General features: G+C 36.8%; 1 protein-coding gene across 1 annotated transcript in view; it reads right to left on the bottom strand.

The window, feature by feature from the left end:
• SCN9A (sodium voltage-gated channel alpha subunit 9) overlaps positions 1–12,259 on the bottom strand; it is a 191,383-nt gene extending 179,124 nt beyond the window's left edge. Inside the window, exon 1 of the mRNA XM_007965235.3 lies at positions 11,971–12,259. The gene's annotated coding sequence lies outside the window, so the exon portion shown is untranslated. The remainder of the gene's footprint in view (positions 1–11,970) is intronic.
• Between the last annotated feature and the right edge of the window lie 7,750 nt (positions 12,260–20,009).

Consider the following 20,009-nt stretch of genomic DNA (forward strand, 5'->3'; position numbering starts at 1 on the left):
CAAAGTGAAATGGGAGTTCTTGAAAAGGAGGGCACACGTTCAGAGTAAGGCACATTTAGACTAAAAACCAGATCTCTGGGGACAATGGGCATGGGAAAGCTGGAAACTCTCTTAGAATCTATGGATTATATAGTAATTTCTTAAAAATCACCAATGAATCACAGACCTAAACATCAGAGTTAGAAGTGTAAAATTCTAAGAAGATATCATAGGGAAAAGTCTTCGAGACATTAGGTTTGGCACATGGACGTGGAACCAAAAGCACAGTCAACAAAAGAAAAAAAAGAGCTGAACTGGATTTTGTGAAAATTAAAACTGTTGTGCATCAAAGAACACTACCAGAAAATGAAAAGGCAATCCATATAATAGGAGAAATTAATTGCAAATCATATATCTGATAAGGGATGCTCAACATCACCAATCATTTGGGAAACGCCAATCAAAACCACAATAAAATATCACTTAACACTTGGTCGGATGGCTATTGTTAAAAAAATAAAAAAAGGAAAAGAAACATTGATAAGGGTGTGGAGAAATTGTAACCCTTCTGCATTGCTGATAGGAATATAAAATAGTGCAGCTGCTGCAGAAAACACTGTGGTGGTTCTTCAAAAAATTAAACAGAATTATCACATGATCCAGCAATTCTACTTTAGGGTATGCATCCTAAATAATTAATAGAAGGGACTCACATAGTTATCTGTACACCAGTGTTCATAGCAGCATTAATCACAGTAGCCAAAAAGTGAAAACAACCCAAATGTCTACCAACAGATGAACAGATAAACAAAATGTGGTACACATGCACAATAAAATACTATACAGCCTTAAAAATGAATAAAATTCTGATATATGCTATGACCTGGATGAACCTTGAAAATGTTATGCTAAGTGAAATAAACCAGACATGAAAAGACAAATGATGTAGGGTTCCACTTATATGAGGTACCTAGAATAGTCACATTCAAAGAGAAAGTAGAATAGTGGTTACCGGGTAACAGGGAAAGAGAGGAGTGGGGAGTCATTGTTTAATAGTTACCAAGTTTTTGTTTGGAATGATGAAAATGTTCTGAAGATGGATGGTGGTGATCGTGTACAACATGAATGTGCTTAATGCCTCTGAACTGTACATTTGAAATGGTTAAAATGGTAAATTTTGTTATATGCTTTTTACCAAAATATATATTTTTAAATTCACTAGCATGTTTTGAGATCCATAAGGCAGAAAGAGTCAGTAGGAGAACAAAATCACAGCAGTTGGCAATGGGTCAACCCTGACAACACGCGGTGTCTCATTGGTATCTGTTTTGCTAGGCAGTAGTCATTTATATCTATGCAGTACCACTATTTCATGAGAAATAATCATATAATAAACCTAAAAATTGATCAAAATATACAAAATATTACTGTACTCCCCCATTAAGTTTCCAAAATGTAAACATTTAAAGTTACTCTCAATTGTAATCTTTGTCTTATTAGCCCTTCCCCCTGCCCCAAATAATAATAAGAGGTTCCAAGAATCCAATTCATTACAGACAGGAAGAGAATATAGAATATTTACATACAAATACATTTACATATGCATAAATAGTAAATCAATACATAAATACATATAAATGCATGTACATATATGTTTACATCTAAATCACAAAAAAATGATAAAAACATTACTTTTGTATAGAAATTAGAGACTTCTCAAACACTTTTTATGATTATATGTTACCCATGTCCAGAAAAAGGTCCAGTTAAAAAAAGAGCACACTCATCCCCTTTCAAAGCTGTACCCCTGCTGGTAATTTTAGCATTGGTTTATCACCCAGCCCTAGACACAGGTTAGCAATCCCTACAAAATCAAGAAAAACCCTCATCTTCTGCTTTCAACCTTGCTCTCTGTATTTCAACCACACTGGCTTTCTTGCTTCTCCTTAAATACATCAAATATGCCTTGGGGCTTTTGCAATTGTTGTTTTTTTGTGACTAGAATGATCCTTCAGTTGTTTAGCTAGCTCCCTTACTTTCTCATTTACTTCATGTCTCTACTCAAATACCCCTGTATAAAATTTTTCCAACCACTTTAAATAATACCTCCTCCTCTCAATTCTCTGTCCTGTTTTATTGTTTTTCACAGCATATCGTATGGTACAATGATGGATAGTGGCGAATATTTATCTATTCATTATCTCTTAAAATTGGCGTCAAATATCCATGTGCTGTTCATTGTATCTGGTGTCTACAATAAAAACTTTTTGAAGAAGGAAGAGAGGGAAAAAAGAAAGAGGGAAGGAAAGAAGGAATTGCTTTTAAATTCCAGGAAAAGTATGAATGCTGAGAAGAGTGAGGTTGCGAGTTCTTGGAGCTGGCCTGGAGGGACTCAGCAGCCACTTACCACTGCCCTTGGGATCTCTGCCAGGTCTTCCCTCCCTACAAACCTCAATGGCACCAATACCAACTTGGATGCCAACTCCTGACCTACACATTTTGGAGGCCAACTAGACCAGACCTAATGATTAATCACTAGGCTAAGATAAATCAATTGGAAATTTCAGCTTTAACTTTGTTTTTTCTTATCTGCCACTCTACCTCTTAAGCATATCTGTCACTGCCAAAAGTTTTTGTGTCCCTTATTTCACTTAGCATGTCTCTTCTAGGTCCATGCATGTTGTCACAAATAGTAAGATTTCCTTCTTTTTTTAAGGCTAGATAATATTCTATTTTATATACAGACCACATTTGCTCTACTCTTTCATCTGTTGATCATTTGGGTTATTTTCATATTTTTGCTATTGTGAATAATGCTGCAATGAACACAGAAGTGCATATATCTCTTTGAGATCCTGATTTCAATTGCTGGATCGTATGGTAATTCTATTTTTAATTTTTTGAGGAACTTCCATATTATTTTCCATAGCAGCTACACTATTATACATTCCCACCAACAGTGGACAAAGGTTTCATTTTCTTCAGATTCTCAACAACACTTTTCATTTTTTATAATAGCCATCTTAACAGGTGTGAGATGATTATCTCATTGTAGTGTTGATGAAACCTTAACCACTTAGTCTAGAGGATAAGATACCAATCCACGAATAACTAAAATAGATTGAGATATATCATAGAACTCAAGGACCAAATTTCCCATGGTTTTTATATCCCAAAGTACAGTATCTAAGTGGATAGTAGATATTTTTAAAATTGCATGCAAAAATTATTATAAATACAATGTAAAATAAGTTTTCAAAAATGTTTTAAAACCTTTAAAAGTCAACTTCTTGAATTATTGATGTTAGACAATTTAACTGACATAGATAATTGAGTCTTTGTGACAAGTACTGTGATTTAGGTTTCATTTGTGTGTATCAGTTTGTGATGCTCTAAATATTTGTACTCCTCCAATATAGAATGTCTAAATTTCTATTTTCCAGGATATACAAATACTTCCAATGAACACCATTGTCTTATCCTGCACAAGATCACTTTGCTTTTCATACTTCTCCATCACCTAGCTCCAGGATCTCATATGTGTAGCTTCATTCCCTGTTTCTTCTCCATTTCCGAATAAACTTCACCCTAGACATTTTTTTTTTTTCTTGAGACTGAGTCTTGCTCTGTTGTCCAGGCAGGAGTACAGTGGCTCGATCTCAACTCACTGCAACCTCCACCTTCCAGGCTTAGGCAATTCTCCTGCCTCAGCCTCCCGAGCAGCTGGGATTACAGGCGCCGGCCACCATGCCTGGCTAATTTTTATGTATTTTTTTAGTAGAGATGGGGTTTCACTATGTTGGCCAGGCTGGTCTCGAACTCCTGACCTCATGTGATTCGCCTGCCTCAGCCTTCTAAAGTGTTGGATTACGGGCGTGAGCCACTGCGCCTGGCCCACCGTAGACATTTTATACATATTTCCCTTTTAATTACACCATTCCTCTTTTTTCAAATCTTTTCTACCTTGGGGAAGGCCTTTTTCCCATTTCAATTTTTTTAAATGTTAAAACAAAATATGTGAATCATAGCAAAGTCAAGTCAGAGTAGTGCAATGATACTTCTAGACCAGGAAAGGGAAGTCATTCAACCTACAAAACAACTTCAAAAACACTTTAAATGCATAGGTACTCTTTTCATAATATCTACAAACTTCCACCAAAATCTCAATTTTGACTTAACACAATGTACCCCTCAGGAATTGGTATTCAAGATGAAAATTGAAACAATCTTCCATCTTTCTTTTTTTGTTGTTGTTTTCTATTAACTGTAATTACATGATTTGGTATGTTTGATTGCAAATGTAATTTTATTTTAGCTCCATTAAGGGTTAAACATATTTTATAGGATGCTTGGTAACGTAACCACCAGGTGTATCTGTGTGGGGTATGTGCAAACGTATTCTTGGAATATGTAAGATTTCTTTCCTATAAAAGAAATGTGTATGTTATTCAAGTTTGGTAACCACCGTGAGTCTTTGGAAAGGTTAGGTAATTTCTGAGCCTTAGTGTTCTCACCTCAAGTGGTGGTCATGAGGATTTAAATGGTGCATATGAAAATCCCTTAACAAACTGCTCAGTTTAGCAACAAGGAGATGTCCATACATAAGACTGTTACATTAATGTTATCAGTAATATTAGCCAGATGTAAACTTTTCCATATGTATTTTTCCTTATAACCGCATAATTGCCGGCCTTGCACAGTGGCTCACACCTATAATCCCAACACTTTGGGAGGCCGAGGTGGGTGGATCACCTGAAGTCAAGAATTCGAGACTAGCCTGGCCAACATGGTAAAACCCCATTTCCACTAAAATTACAAAATTAGCCGGGCATGGTGGTGCACGACTGTAATCCCAGCTACTTGGGAGGCTGAGGCAGGAGAATCACTTGAATCTGGGAGGCAGAGGTTGCAGTGAGCCAAGATTGCACCACTGCACCGCAGCCTGGGCAACAGAGTAAAACCGGCACACCTTTACCTCTGTAAAAAAACCTGCACATCCTGTACATGTACTTTGAAACTTAATTAAAAACAACAACAACAACAACAACAAAGAGTCTGGGCATGGTGGCTCACACCTGTAATCTCTCAGCATTTTGGGAGGCCTAGGCAGGCAGATCACCTGAGGTCAGGAGTTCAAGACCAGCCTGACCAACATGGTGAAATCCTATCTCTACTAAAAATACAAAATTAGCTGGGCGTGGTGGCACATGCCTGTAATCCCAGGTACTTGGGAGGCTGAGGCAGGAGAATTGCTAGAACCTGGGAGGAGGAGGTTGCAGTGAGCCAAGATCATACCATTGCATTCCAGCCTGGGCAACAAGAGCGAAACTTAGTCTCAAAAAAAAAAAAAAAAAAATGCATTTTGATTATAATATTCTAAGTCTAGATATTAAATGTCTAGATAACATTATTGAACATCTACTCATATCTACTTATCATGTGTAAGACACTAAAGTGATTGTTTTGGAAAAAAGAAATTAGGATATATACACATATATATCTCCTAATATATAATATACTATATGTATATTATATACAATAGCCCTTAGAAGTAATTACTACTAATTTACAGGAAAGCAATATTTAAGAAATTAATATTTGACTAAGACCACATATTGAGTAAAGGAAATATTTGGGAGAAAAAAAAACTTTCTTTCACTATACTAATTTGAATTCAAATTTATTTCTCTGTGCTTTTAACACTTGATAAAGATATTTTACAGTCTGCAATATAGTAGAGATGTAAAATAAATTTTGAAAGGCACATCTCTGCCTAGCTGTTCTACAAGTGTTCATTCCTAAAAGTCTGTCAGCTGATCTCACGAGATTTTAAGAAACTTATTCCCAATTGATCCATGAGTAGGCCACTTCCCTTTTCCCTACCTGAATTACCATGAGCCAAGTTTGTGCATGGGGTAACAAGAATACATATTTTGTTAAGAGGGAAACAATTTCATCACTTCAACTTTATAATATTTTGTTCCATCAAAAGATCATTTATAAAGGTTGGTCCCATAATATTTACCTAGAAGGAATCACTCAGATAAAGGCATCACTTACCAATAAAGCATTCAATTCATCCTATTCAAAATTTACTTAACAAATTGTCTTTACTTTGAGCCCTAAAAGATACACTGTCTATTGACTTGAAAGAATAGTCATTTAGTAGAGTTTAAATCAATATATGAAATAAAATTTTAAATTTTTTTGTAGAAACAGGGTTTCCTTTTATTGCCCAGGCTGATCTAGAACTCCTGGCTCAAGCAATCCTCCAGCCTCAGCCTTCCAAAATGATGGGATTGCAGGGGTGACCAGCTGCACCTGGCATGATATTTTATTATCATGTAACATTTTTCTCATTTTTCCCTATTTTACTCATCTGCATGTATTTGAATATCTACATTCACTTTTTTCAAATTCTAAAGTATAGACTCTCAAGAAGATGACATATTTTTAAAATAATTACATTGGATTTAAAAACATATAGCGTAGGAGCAACTAGTAAAAGTTGACAGATACTACATCCAGTGAAATTACCCCCATTTAAAAAAAAAAAAAAAAAAAAAAAAAAAGCAGATAATGGGCTGAGCACGGTGGCTCACTCACGCCTGTAATCCCAGCACTTTGGGAGGCTGAGATGGGTGGATCACGAGGTCAGAAGATTGAGATCATCCTGGCTAACACGGTGAAACCCCATCTCTACTAAAAATACAGAAGCATTAGTCGGGCATGGTGGCGGGCGCCTGTAGTCTCAGCTACTCGGGAGGCTGATGCAGAAGAATGGCATGAACCTGGGAGGCAGAGCTTGCAGTGAGCCAAGATACCGCCACTGCACTCCAGCCTGGGTGACAGAGCGAGAGTCTGTCTCAAAGAAATAAAAAATAAAAAATAAAAAAATTTAAAATCAGATAATACAGGGAGTCTAGATGTGCATATAGCACATAACATTTTTATTAAAAATCTAATGGGAATGTTTTTAATACTTATATTTTAATGCATGTATCTAATCTTATTTATCTTTCTTTAGAGGCCTAATTTTCCAATTATTTGTACTGATAGTTTGACCTAAAAGCGGAGTAACATTTGCGTTACTGGCATACATATCAAACATATGGAAGATGAGATGTAAGAGAGAAGAAGGACAAAAAGAAGAAAAAGGGCATTCATTGCAGGGCAGGATGCTAACTTAATGACATTGTGAATGTACTCACTCTTTCTAAATTTCCAAGTGGCAATCCTAGGTGCAATTAGAGTTTTATTGTATTTTGATAAATGATTCAGAAAGCTTTGTAAAAAATCCAAGGAGACTTTTTAAAGAAATTTATGATCAGTAATAGCAGTCTCTCCAACACTTGACACAAGAAAAGGAAATCATAAAATGAATAGCAAGGAAATTACGATTAAAGTAATGGTAGGTTTTGACAATAACATATGGCATTTTTGGCTTCATGGTATATCACTTTAAAAAATCTAAAGATATTTCATCTCCTGTATTAAAGAAACAATAACAACATATTTTTTGCTTACAGTAAGTTGTTATTTTAAAAAGAGATGTGGAATGGTTTTCTCTATAGGACTAAAAAGATATAGAATAATTCAATTCTACATATGTCAATTCAAATTTGTCTGTGGCAGATTATGCATACTGGCACTGTTCAAGGCATTCCCCTCTTCCTTTCCCACTTTATCATGGTCTGGCATTTTTCCTCACCACTCAGAAGGGTTTCATTCCTCCAAACTTCATTCTACCTTTAGCTGCCAAGAGCTGATGGCTTTCTCTTTTGCCTAAAGTCATTTCCTTCCAGCAATGCAGAGAGGAAAGAGTAAGTGAAACCTTCAATGAAGAAATTTCATTTTTTAGAATGGCAGGACACCAAAATTGTTATCTCATATTCCACAAAAGTATTCTACCCACATTCTCTGGATGGTCTCATAAATCCTCATATAAAATATTTTTATACAATTTTATAATATCTATTTTAGTATGAACTTGCCTCTCAAGTGGTAATCTAACTCTACATAGTCGTAAAGGAAGATGTCATAATACTTCTGCAAAGAATAAATTAGCTAATTTGTGATGTGTAATATGAAGGACCATCTTCAATTAGTACACAGATGCCCTCCAATACAACATCCACAATATGTCCTCTTCAGAGCAAATTTTTAAAAATCCCTGCTAGCAATTAGTGAAATAATTTAGTCCTTCAAGATGTAATGTGGTAACCAAATTATTTACCACAAATCTGTGACTGGCCATTTGTTACATTAAAAAATCATTAATCAGAGTTTGTCACCTAACTGAAAGCTAAATTTTCAACCAAATGTTAGTAGCAAAACTAGCTGTTTGTTTAATATCTTTAGGTATAGTCTTGAAAAATAAAGGGGTGAGGCAAATCACCATACAAAGAGTGTGTGTGTGTGTGTGTGTGTGTGTGGTAAAATTCTAGTATAAATATGACACAATCATTTATGGGCATCAAGTTTGCAGTCCTTACTCCCACTCTAATAACAGTGATGGGTCTTCATGGATAAGCCCACATTGCCTCTCTGAACCTTCCTTAGAGAATGCTTCAAATTTTTGGATAATGTGCCTTTTGTACCTGGGGCAAACATCAATATAGACCATGTGGAAACCTAACCTATGGCCTCAGCCTCATCTGACTATATTTCTATCACCTGAGATCACATAAGCATCTATATTTATTTTAAAAGAATATTTTAAATTCATAGTCAGTGACTATTGAGTGGCCCTCAAATTTCTGTTAGATGATACAGATTTAAACCTAACAAGGTTATCGTTTTAGATTTGGAGTCACTCATACTAAAATCATATTAGTTTCTGCAATCCAATTTTTTCTTAAAATATATTTTAATACATTTGTGGTCACTGCCTTTCTACGAATGAATTACACATTACTTATCTTTAAGTACATTATCACCTATACTGCTAAAAGAGAGAATACATCTCAGGATATTTTACCTCCTCAAAATCATACCATGATACTGTAAACATACTAAATGCTCGACAAATAAAAAATAATAGAATCACAAAATTCATGTTTCCAGGGTTAATAAGCTTTATTCTGGAAGAATCCATATTTTCGTACTTTATTATTTATATAAATATCTACGAACCCCCTACTCCTTGATGCCAGGCACTATTCTGGAAGCTAAGTCAACAATGAAGACATAGTCTGGGTTCCCTTGGAGTATTCGGCATGCAAATTCACAAAATACCTGCATGTTGTAACAAGCATTATGAAAGAAACAAATAAGGTACCAACATCAAGACCAACAGGCGACAACCTACTTTTGACAAGATGATCAAAAATGATATTTCCAAAACAAAAAAATCACGAGTTGAAATTTAAAGTTTAAGAAGGAGGAAGCATGCGGAGAGTCCAGGCATTGGGAACAGCATTTGAAAAGGCCTTAAAGAGTGCTATTGTTTCATGTGTTTTAGCCACCACCTGGGCAGGTGCACCTTAATGAGAAGAGAATAGGTTCTGGTGAGGTTGGAGAGAAGGGTCAGAACAGAGAGGAAACCAGATGCTGAGAAAAGGCATTTATTGTTTTTGCTAACTGGTCTCTGTGTTGTCGTGTTTATTTCTTCTTCTTCTTCTTCTCCTCTTCTTCTTCTTCTTTTTAAAAATGCAGTTGTGAGCCAATGTTTGTTAGGGGAGACAGGATGGTATTGTTTTGTACGGAGAAAGAATTGCAGGGAAGAAAATTACAGAAGTAGAGAGATTGATGTGGAGGCTGTGGCAGGGTTCCAAGTAAATTATGATGATGACCTGAACTAATTTGATGGCAGTGTAGATACAGAAAAGAGGGTGAACGAGATGCATCTGAGACGTATGATGAAATAGAAATAAGTTTGGGAGATAAGATTAATAGTTCTACTTATAGTCTGGAAAGGGCTGAAATGGAGTAATGAGGAAGAGAGCAATCAAAGGTGATTTCAATACTTGGATGGTGAAGCCATTTATTCAGATAATTAAGATGGGAGGAAAGAATCTGAGAAAGGGTTTTAGGGAAAGTCATAAATTATTATCATTATGACATCTAGAATGTTCCATTTACATTAATAAACTTCAAGCTGTTTTACAAGATCATGACTTGTCTTAGAAAAGTACCATACAAATCCTTCTAGCACTTCATACTCTTTTGCATAACTAATAGGAATAGAAATTACATAAAAAATAGTTATTATTCATGTAAAATGAAAAATTCTACTTTTTTCCTTGCCACAGAGAAAGTGGGTTGGTTATATAAATAAAGTAAATAGAACCCTACTGATTGCTCTTCTGAATTTATTTATTTATTTATTTGTTTATTTATCTATTTAGCTGCTGAAACTCAGCACAGCAACAGGTAGCAAAAACATAGAAGCATTACCACAGAAGGGCTCCCATTATTATGTGCAGGCCCTAGGGAACAGGAGGCCCAAGATGCTTTTGGCAGAGAGCCAGACTTGACTCATCTTTTTTCTGTGGAAGCATCAGGTACTCTGTGAGCCCAGCCCTGCACCATAGGAATCAAGGCATATCATATATCCAGTCACTGTAAAAATACATCACTGTGTCCCACAACTGCACAGTGGTTTACTTAAGGAAACCTCCTTTTAAACATCTACAAAATTTTTAAAAAATTGTCTTAAGCCAAACTATCAGTTGCCTAAATAGAGGGCACATCCTTCTTTACATCAAATACCATATTCTGTCTAAAATCTGGTTGTTGATGAGCTAGTCTAACAATCATGAAAATTTGTTACATTGGGATCAGCTAGCTTTCAAATCATCGATAATTTTTTTTTTAAATCTCACCATAACTTACAAGAAAAAAATTCTAGTTTAAACTTTTTTAAATAGTGGAAAAAATCTGAATAATTTTCAATAAAATGAACAGGTGAGTAATTGGATTTGGTTTGCAGTTTATATAAAATAGGTTTATATTGATGTTAAAGCAAAAATCATAAAAATATATTTAAATTACAAGGAAAGAAAGAGAAAGAAAATCTTTATCTTGTCTACAGGGAAGAAGAAATAGAAAATAATAACAAATATGTTTCTGAAAAGAACTAAACCTTCCAACACTAACTTGTCAGTACTGATAAGCTATCACTTCCTTAAAAGCCTCCTTTCATTTGGCTTTTATCTTACTGACACTAGCTTCTTAAAAACTCCCCTAAGTTTCTCATGTAAATTGCTCTTAACATCAGAGTAGTTACAATCTACGAACGCTCCAAGTTAAAGAAAAAAAAAAAAAAAAAACCTAAAATAATGCGTGAAATGTTTACTATAATCACAAACACTGGCATTAATGTTTCCAGTTTCTTGTTCTGATTTTTGTCTTGAATATAAGGGACGAAAATATCCATTTTTTCCCCCAAAAGTAAATGAGTTTCCGAAGTTGAATTCGATAAAAAGTTAAAAGGATTCTGCATCTTTTCTGAATTTCACTGTAAAGTGTTTATTCGAAAAAATAAATAAATAAACTGCGCTGAGAAATAGGGGCAGAGCTGTCCTGTCAATTATTTGTGTTTGTGAGCTCTTAAGGGGTGCGGGGGTTCTTTTCTGTCCCCACAGGTAGTAACTGCTACGCTGGTTCTGCACGCTCAGTTTTGCAGATGGAAAATACAGCACATGCTTTTTGCTCGTAAAAAATATGAGCTGCCCCTTGAACTGAAGCCCATCTCACAACTCTGCTAGCGTAAACAGAAATAAAAGACAGTAAACCACCAGGCATTGCTACCCTTCCTTTCCACAGTTTCAGAACCTGGCAGCAAACCCACAGCTCTTCTTCCTCCCATTGCTGAAACCACCCGGTCAAGCTTCTCCCCTCTCTTCTTTCCCGGTGGCGTATACAGAGTGCCAGAACCGAGATGTGAAAACAGACACAGGTGGGTGTGGCGGTTGAGGCGAGCACGGGCGAAAGACCGGGGGCTTCTCCTCCCCTCCCCACCGAATCAGCAAAAGAAAAGGCACTTACTTGCGACCTAGGCTGGCTGACCATCCCCACCCAGTGCACCCGCAGAATCTGGCCCCAGGGGAGGGCGCGGGCCTCTCTTTCCCCGGCGCTCTCTCAGGGCTGCTTCTTTTTCTTTGGGCTCCTGTTGCTCAGGGGACGCCTGCCGCTAGCAGCCACTGGCACCCAAGCTAGCCCAGCCCCAGCCGAGCCGGCAGAATTGGAAAGCCCACAGCCGCAGCTGGAGCGCTGGCGACCGCCTGCCGGCACGCAGACTGCGCCCCTCCTGCCAGGGCGCGCCCGGGGAGGTAGCAGCCCCGCCTCCCGGAGGGCAGCTGCGCGGCTTTGCCTCCTCCACTCCTCCCGGCGCGCCCAGGTCCCCACCCCTTGCTCCCTCCCTCCCTCCACTCCAGCAGGCGGCGCAGGGCGGAGACCCAGCTAGGGGCGCGGTGGTGGCGACGCTGTAGCCTCTGCACCATGCGCTAATAGAAGGCGCAGGAGGGGGTTGCACGACCTGCCATCCACGGCCACTCATTGGGTGGGGCGTGTGTGTGTGTGTGTGTGTGTGTGTCCAGCAGCCAGAAGAGCCCTTCCCTTATCTCACCCCCGCCCCCCTCATCCCTTTCCTCCCTTCCTGATCAGCAGAATCGGCTAACGCTTCCGAGAAGCCACTTTGTGTGGCTTGATGGAGAAAAACTCCGGAACTGAGGAGGTGGGGACCAACGGCAAAGCCCTGAGTCTGGGGCAGTGGGTGGGGAGCCAGACAACACCGTCTGGCCAGCGCCTCCCGGGTCCTGGGCTCTGAAGAGTCTAGGCTGGGAATTGGTTTCTTCCCTAGGGCTTTGCTCACAACCGCCAGTGGGGCGGTGACGCTCAAAACCAGTATCTAGGCTATGTTTTCTGTTTTCTTTATATATATATGCAAATCAGTTGAATTGCAGAGTCTTCCAGGCAAGCAAATAATACATTTTCTTTCGAAGATGCAGTGAAGAATCAGAGGATGTCCTAGGTTGGGAAGGAAACATGGGGAAAAGGCTGCTTTTCCAGACCTGGGACCCGATCATCTGAATATGCCATCAGTCATATGGGTTCTGAATTTCAGAGCTGGTAGGAACGACTGTGAAAATAAATTTTTAAAAAATCATTTTGTGTGGGGTGTGTGCGTGCGCTCGTGTTTCCTACAGCAGCCTGGGAGGAAGAACAATGGAAACAGGGTTGAATAATCTTTCTCAAAGAGAAACAGGAAATTTTCACCAAGGGAAGAAATCAAAGGATGACCATGGGGCAGGGTGCCTCTCAAAAGCGCAGACTACTTTGCAGGATAAACACTAGTGACGGGCACTTGCACTTTTATTATTTGCTTCCACACCTTCTATCATGGAAATTATGCTTAGAGGTAAACAGGAAGGAAATCAAATCCCAGGGTCTACTTTTCCCTGCTGCTTTCTTTATTTCTGAGATTGGTCCTGGGGTTTTGGACCTCACATTCTTGACTTGTAAGATGTGCTATTGAAGGAAGGAAACTTCAGTGACTGAGGCTGTACACTGAAGGTGAACTAGCTCACTTGTGATAATTCTCAGTGCTATATCCTGGACAAATCACCTTCTCCTCCTTGACTGGTGGTAGATGTAGGAAGAAGAGTTCAACTGCAATAGGAATGATGGTCTTTTTTATTAAATGCAAGCAATGCCACATTCTTTTATTTTTAAGATTTTATTTTTTAGAGCAGTTTTAGGTTCACAGCAAAATTGAGGGGAGGGTACAGAGACTTCCCACATACCCCCTATCCCACACAAGAATAGCCTCCCCCATTATCAACATCCCACACCCGAATGAAACATTTTTTAAAATTAATGAACTTTCTTTGAGATATCATTATCTCCCAAGGTCTGTAGTTCACATTTAGGGTTAGCTCCGGTGTTGTTCATTCTATGGGGTTAGGCAAATGTATAATGACATGTATCCACACAGTATCATAGAGTAATTTCAGTGCCCCCCAAATTCTCTGTGTTCCACTTATTCATCTCCCATTTCAACCCCTGGCAACTACTGATCATTTTACTGTCTTTATAGTTTTGCCTTATCCAAGATGTCCTATATAGTTGCAATAATACAGAATATAGCCCTTTCAGATTAACTTCTTTCACTTAGCAATATGCTTTTAGTTTTCTTCCATGGCTTTTAATAGCTTGATAGTTCATTTCTTTACAGTGCTGAATAATACTCCATCGACTGGTGGTACCACAGTTTATTCATTCACCTACTGAAGGACGTCTTGTTTGCTTCCAAGTTTTAGCAATTATGCGTAAAGCCTCTTTAAACATCTTTGTGAAGATTAGTGTGTGGACATAAGTTTTCAAGTCCTTTGGGTGAACATCAAGGAGCACAACTGCTGGATTGTATGGTAAGAGTATGTTTAGTTTTTAAAGAAACTGCTACACTGTCCTCAAAGTGGCTGGAGAATTTTGCATTTCCACCAGCAACACATGAGAGTTCCTGTTGCCTCACATCCTTGGCTAGAACTTGATATCATCAGTGTTCTGGACTTTGGTTATTCTAATACATGTGTGGTGATGTCTCATGCCCATTGTTGACACCATAAGTGTTATTTGATTTGCATTTCCCCTATGACATATGATGTGGATCATCTTTTTCTATGCTTATTTGCAAAATGTGTATCTTCTTTGGTCTGTTAAGATATTTGGCCCATTTTTTCATTGGGTTATTTCGTTTCTTATTATTGAGTTTTAAGCTTTATTTGTATGTTTTGGTTAACAGTCATTTGTAAGATGTGTCTTTTGCATATATTTATCTAACATTGGCTTGTCTGTTTTTGCAGAGCAGAAGTTTTTAATTTTAATGCAGTTCACCTTATCAATTATGTCTCTTATAGATTATGCCTTTGGTGTTATGTCTAGAATAACACATACGTTAGATACATTCTTCAAGTGGAATATATAATGTGTTATATATTATATACAACATATGTATTATATATTATATATAACGTATATATTATAACATGTTGTTATATATTACTATATTATGTTACATATAATACATAGGTTATATGTAATACATATGTTGTATATAATATATAACATACTATATATTCCACTCTAAGCATCCATTAACAAGAACTTACTATTCTCAATATATCTAGGTTCTTGTTAGAAATCTTCAAACATAAAATCCTGGAAAATAATAAAACCAAAAATAAAATTCTCTTGGTCCGACTGAGGGATCCCTTGCAGGATTTTCCCTGTGAGCTCATAGGCAAAGCATTAGGTATATTATTCATTATTTTCCCAATTTTCTTTCATGTTCCAACTATTTATTTCCTTTCCATTTGTTTTATGTGCCATTCCTGGTCTATAGAACATTTTGTAATGTGTTACCTTTAGTAAAACATTAGCTGTTTGTGTATTTCTTGCTCTTTTGGCAGCCCTAGAAATTTTATCTCTGTTTAAACCCAGAAAAAGTCTCTTTCTAAATTTCTTATTGAATACTACACTGCAGTCTTGAGAGTTCATTAAACACTAAATGACAGCATCCGATGTAGACATAAGTAGATGGTACCTTTAAAATTTAAAGGGTAGGCTTGAATTAAGGGAAGCACAAAGCCTGTCTGGTTGAACAAGCCAATAACCAATAAGTTCCTAATAATATTTACAACTGACCTTCTGTAACTTGGATAGAAAAATGTGGATATGTTGGGTCATGGAAATTAACTAACATCATACAATCAATACCAGAATAGGAATAAGAATTTTATTTCCCTTAGTGAGAAATAAATGAATACCCACACTTCTGTCTTTTCCACAATTGCCACTCAGTTTTCAAAACTGTAGAAGTTTCTGAAAGAACAAAAAATAGTAATATTAAGGCAATAAAATTAAACAATACAATACTGAAAGAGTTTGCTTTTCTCTAAATAGGATTAGAAAAATACTTTTACTTTCTAATATTGGCTGCACGGCAATATAAATTATAAGGGAAAACAATTATTCTGTTGTGAAAATAGAAGAATGAAGTTACAAGTTTTGCATATACATAGCTAAAAAGTAGGATTCAAAAGTAGAACTTCAAATTATAACTGAAAATGAATAGAATATACAATGAAGATTATCAAACATAGATTGAAGTGATGAGATGGACAAATTTTGCTTAATGAAACAGCTGAAGAAAAGAGGTTTCCTAAACGTATTGGCATCTGAGTGTTTGCTTGTCTACTTTGACATGGTCTGGATTTTTTTGGCCAGAAAAACTGAAAAAACAGAAAAATGAATGTTTTGTCTTGCATGTAGTAGATGCTTAGTAAGTATATTAATTGATTACTTATTCGTGAAGAATTTTCCCCACGGTGTCATAGTCCACTGATGGGTCCTTTACCCTAACAATGGTTTTGCTGGTAATGTGCTTTCTGTGGAGATATTTTTGATCAAAACTACTGTTATCGACATTCCCTTGTAGAAGTCTTCCACTAGACAAGGGGACAAAATATATGAAACACTAGTTTTCAGTTGTTGGGCAACATTATCTGTAAGACTGTGATCCCTAGAGAAGAGAAAGAAAGTGAGCCTGTGATTGTCTGTGCGTACTACATTAAGTTTCTGAACCACAGCTCAGGAAGATGGAAACATAAAGAGCCACAAAATAGGAGTTTGATAGGCTGAGGGAGCTAGAATTTGTTTATTTGGTACAGGATACCTAAGACAAGGGAGATGAACAGAGAGGATACCAGAGATCTGTAGAAAGAGACCTCAAGTTTTTGCTTGACAGCATTCTGCAGTTGTGTGAGAACAAAAATACCCTAAGCCAGAGAAAGAACTACAGTCATGCATTGCCTAACAGTGGAGATATGTACCGAGAAATGTGTCACTAGGCAGTTTTAACATCATAGAGAGAGTACTTACACAAACCTAGATGGTATAGTCTACTACATACTTAGGCTTTATGATATAGCCTATTGCTTCTAGGCTACAAACCTGTACAGCATGTTACTGTACTGAGGCAATTGTAACACAGTGGTATTTGTGTATCTAATCATATCTACACATAGAAAAGTTACAGTAAAAATACAGTATTATATTCTGTGGGACCACCATCTTACATACAGTCTGTCGTTGACTGAAGTGTTATCTGGCACATGACTGACGTGACTGTAATGTTAAGTAGCAGGTTAAAAATTCTTGGACCTCACACAGGGACAGTAATAATGTATCCTCCTCAGTCAAAGTGAAAACACCTCATAGCACAGGAGATACTGGGTAGACTCCACAGAAGGGTCCTGTCTTAGTAGTGGCGCTGAATTAACTTCAACTAACCTTGCTCTAGATTTATCCTAACAAAGCTTAAAACTGAGGCTTAAAAGGACCCAACTGATTTCAATTTACTTATATGTTGGCCAGAGTAAAATCCAACACGTCTCAAAGGATCTAACAACATAAAATTCACATTGACTGGCATCCAATTAAAAAAATGACTAGGCGTGCAAAGAAGGAGGAAAATATGAGCTAGAGCCTGCAGAAAAGTCAATCAACAGAAACAGACCCAGAAATGACAAAGATAATGGAATTAACAAGTTAGGACATTAAATTTTGTAATATTAACTTGGCTATGTATACTTAAGACAGCAAAGAAAAATCTGAATATCATGAGGAGAGAAATATAAGCTATAACACACAAAAATGGAACTTCTACATATGAAAAATACAATATCAGAAATGAAAATTCAATGTATTATAAAGGCAGCACTCAGAAAAGTAGTTAAGGAATATATATACACATTCAAAATAGAAACTAATGATCCCTGCAACAACAAAATTCATTCACAACCTGTTTTAGCAGCTTGACTGCTATTGTTCCAGACTTTTATTTTCCTATATGAATACATATATCATTAATAGCATTTGAAACAATAAAATATTAATGCAACATTTGTTATACAGTTATAATAATTTATAGGTAACTGTGATCTTTTTTAACATTTAATAAGTATTTTAATATATTCATTTAACATATTTGTATTACATTTATTAAGTTAATTCTCAAGGATCAGAAATTTTTCTTCCCTCAGAGATATATATGGCCAGGTGCAGTGGCTCATGCCTGTAATCCCAGTACTTTCGGATGGTGAGGCAGGAAGATTGCTTGAGTCCAGGAGTTCAAGACCATCCTGGGGCAACATAGGGAAACTCCATCTCTAAAAGAAATAAATAAAAACTTAGCCAGAGATGGTGGTGTGCATCTGTGGTCCCAGCTACTTGGGAGGCTGAGGAGGGAAGATCAGTTGAGCCTGGAAGGTCAAGGCTGCAGTGAGCTCTGATCTTGTGACTGTACTCCAGCTTGGGCGACAGATTGACATGCTGTTTCTAAAAAAGAAAATAATAATAATAACAATTTTATAAAGACATATAAATAGGTTCTGAAGATAGTTCCAAAAGAAAAATTTAAAAATATTTCAGCAAACCTATCAAGATGATACAAGATGTAACTTCCCAAGCTGTTACTCTAAAGCAGATAACAGCTATTGAAATTTAATTATTCCATTATCTTTACTACATTGAAAGTTTAATTATGTACTATGAAATGGAGTTTGGAAATGTCGGTATTTTTCTTGTCGTTCTGATTACCTTAAGAAGGAGTATTGACAAATTTGAATATGTAGTCTAAGATGTGGTGATAACTGATTCTTGCCAGGTTAGTAGGTTTTAAAGCGATGATGGGGATAGAATCAGTTTGTGGACCAAGAGTTCTGAAGATTTTAGAGGGGCTTTAGAGAGAGGTGAGGCCAGAGAGGTCTACAGAGACCTAGTGGTCCAAGAGTCTTTAGTGCAGCTGTAAAAGACTAGTTCGCTGCTTATAGAAATCTACATTCTAAATACGAAGTTTCTTATTTAAAGATTTTTACACTGTAAGTTTTTATCATAAAAGTAATAACCAGTCAAAGCAGGAGTCCACAGCAGGAACCAGGCCACACAGCAAGAGGTGAGCTGCAGGTCAGTGAGCAAAGCTTCATCTGTATTTACAGCTACTCCCCATAACTTGTATTACCACCTGAGCTTTGCCTCCTGTCAGATCAGTGGCAGCATTAGATTCTCATAGGAGCGCGAACCCTATTGTGAACTGTGCATGTAAGGGGTCTAGGTTGTGAGCTCCTTGTGAAAATCTGATGCTTGATGATCTCTCACTGTCTCCCATCACCCCCAGATGGGACCTTCTAGTTGCAGGAAAACAAGCTCAGGGCTCCCGCTGATTCTACATTATGCTGAGTTGTATATTTATTTCATTATATGTTACAACATAATAATAATAGAAATAAAGTGCACAATAAATGTAATGCACTTGAATCATCCCAAAACCATCTCCCACCCCTGTCTGTGAAAAAAATGGTCTTCCAGGAAACTGGTCCCTGTGCCAAAAAGATTGGGGACTGCTGAGTTAATCTTTTAAATCAAAATTTTGAAATTATTGATTACCATTGTTGTAGGATTTTTTTCTAACATTTCTTTTGCTTTCAGCCTAATTCCGTTTGCTATTTTTACATTGCTGTATTTTCAGCAATTCATTAGACTTAAATTTTCATGGTAGTGAAGAAGAATAAAAAAATAAAAAATAAAAAATTTTAAAAAGCAGAATATATTTGTACAGTGTCTAATAAGATATGTTAAATTTTAAACCAGAGGCCTGTTTTTAAAAAGTCTGAATTTATTTACACTCAGAAAAGCCTGTTGATATTCTGAACATGTATTGTCATGTGAAATGTGGTGAAGACAAGTTAAATGGTACTAGCATATAAAAATAATACTGTATAAAAATGATCGGCATGATTTTATAAAATATTCAGAAAAGTCATAGATTTAACTCTTGAAATTTTGTTTCTTGCCAGTGAGATTAACAACAGTTATTGAAGTTGTAACATATACCAGGCATTATATTAATACACATTATTTTTTTGACCCATTTAATCCATATAACAAAATTTTGTTTGTTTTTTTATTTGTTTGTTTTTTGAGAGAGGGTTTTAGTCTGTTGTCCAGGCTGGAGTGCAGTGGCATGA

Source organism: Chlorocebus sabaeus, chromosome 10, assembly GCF_047675955.1.
Source record: "Chlorocebus sabaeus isolate Y175 chromosome 10, mChlSab1.0.hap1, whole genome shotgun sequence".
Lineage (NCBI taxonomy): Eukaryota > Metazoa > Chordata > Mammalia > Primates > Cercopithecidae > Chlorocebus > Chlorocebus sabaeus.